The sequence below is a fragment of the Ascidia mentula genome, chromosome 3 (genome assembly GCF_947561715.1).
Source record: "Ascidia mentula chromosome 3, kaAscMent1.1, whole genome shotgun sequence".
Taxonomy (NCBI): domain Eukaryota; kingdom Metazoa; phylum Chordata; class Ascidiacea; order Phlebobranchia; family Ascidiidae; genus Ascidia; species Ascidia mentula.
In genome coordinates this window covers 14,675,994-14,678,259 of record NC_138568.1, presented here as the reverse complement: position 1 = coordinate 14,678,259, position 2,266 = coordinate 14,675,994, and positions in this window count along the sequence as shown.

Below are 2,266 nucleotides of genomic sequence, written 5' to 3'. Positions count from 1 at the left end.
CTAATATATAAATGGCGCATTGTAATGTGTTGTGGGAGCAACTGAAATGCTGAATTTTATCCACTCTTTCTAAACAACCTTATTACAATTAAACATTCATAGAGCTGTCTGGTAGATCTATATTTTCAGCATTACGCAGAAACCATTTTAGAATTTTTCTTATCACTGTTTGCAATGTAAATGCCTTTGATCAAATTTTCAGGCGTTTGTGTCATTTCTGAAACACCATGTAATGGTGCTGGACATTCTTTTGGCTATAGCGACGATGTACGCGAGTATGAAATTTTATGCCGATGCTGAGAGTTGCCTGATTTTTGCTTTATGGCAAATAATAGACGAAGAAGAATCTGAGAAGTCAAACGTCAACTGGCAAGTATTTTTGGAACTGAACAAATTTGTAAGACTGGCTACGATTTTGGGCAACACGATGTAAAGGCTGTATACTAGTGAAAAATGCATTACAAAAATCCAAACAGTTGTGAAGGGTGTAACATTGGGCATGGTAAAGATGGAAAATTATTTTATTTTAGGTATAAAGCGAGCTGCTTAAAGAACCTCAGTGATTGCTGCATGATGCAGATGAAAACAGAGAAAGCCTGGCTCTATCTTGAACAAGCGATGGATTTTTGCCCCTACTTCGAACGATATCGAAAACTCATGCAAGAGTGCCAATCTCAACCTTGCAAGGAAGAAGCATGGGGTGACTTCTTGATAATTTTGACAGAATGCCTTGAACAAACGCTTAGAGCAATTACATGGAAAGAAAATCTTACTGATTACATTTACGATACACCTGAACGCATTTGCGATATCCATTATGAGGATAATCCTTACAATGAACCTTATAGTGGAATACCACATTCATTCTATGAAATAGACAATGAGGCAATCTACTCAGATTAATGTTTTTGTGTGAATTTGTTCGTTTTGTTTTTCGCATATTTCTTTGTTTTCACCTCACCTCTAAATCACTCACATATTTTTCTTGTTTAGCTCCCACCTACCTTTAGTATGTATATGTATTTGTTTCACCTTTTAATTTGTACGTTCGAGTTGTCGTGCCTGCGTGGCAGATGTGTGATGTGTGATCCATGCCTTCAAATATGGTGACAAAATCATAATTGCTTGCTTTCAATGATCATGCTGTATTTAAACGTTTTGAACTGTTTTTTATTGTGTTTGAATAAGTGCAAGTTTACATGGAAGAACTTAAATGGGTTACTCAATGATATATTGAAAGAACGTGTCCATAGCTCATCGTTTGCCTCTCTATAAATGATCATGTAAGCGCTTTCCATTCTGTCGCCTTTTCTGTCGTAGTATGACATCACAGTCGTGTATTTATGTGCAAAAAACAGAAAAGACTCAGATTTGACCGAATCCGAATATTTAATGTCGTCATAAGTTTACATCCAGGTCGTAAAAAATCACACGCGTCGTTTTTATTTACGCTAAAGCAAAATAAATTTGGTTCTGAGTTATTTATGCGATAAATTTGCCAGTCTTTATTTCGTATTTATACCATTATTTTGTATTAATCCCATCGAGAATGCGCGATCGTTGCTTGAATTTTGGGTAAAACACGATTCGAGTCAATATTCGGATTCGGCCGAATATTGAAAAACATTTTTTTCGGAATCGGTCCGACATATCCCTAGACACAAACAGCCGAATAATGTGATTTTTTTGTGTGCAAAGTTCTAAAGAAGTTATCTTGTTTTAATGTTACGTCATTTTCTTAAAAATACATTAACAAAAGAGAAAAGGTAAAATTATGTTTTTTGCGGTTTCGTATCTATTTCTAAGATTTCCCCTTTTTTCGCCCCACAATGCTTGGACTCTAGGCGGCGAATAATTCGATATTTGTAGATTTACGAAAAAATATCTTCGGAAAAACGAGCATACTTGTTTTCTTACGCACCAAAACCGAATGATCGTGAAATACGTCTTTCTTGCAGGCTGTGTAAGCAGACTAACCACTTCTCCCATTTTCGTAAGTCTTTAGCAGGCATCTCTTCGTCTCATTCAATTTCTTGCTTGCAACGAGCTCCCATAAATATGCCGGGCTCGCAACACGACATAGGTAACAAAACCCAATGGGTCGAATAGAGAATTCATAGTTGACAAGAGGCCTCGACGAGTGCGCGGCTTCATTGGCAATGAAACAGCAAACAGAAATGCGTCAGCATGAACATTCCACTGTATACCAAGCACACGCTCTTGTAATTCAGCGTCCAGTGGGCGCACCTGCAAAGCCATTGATAAT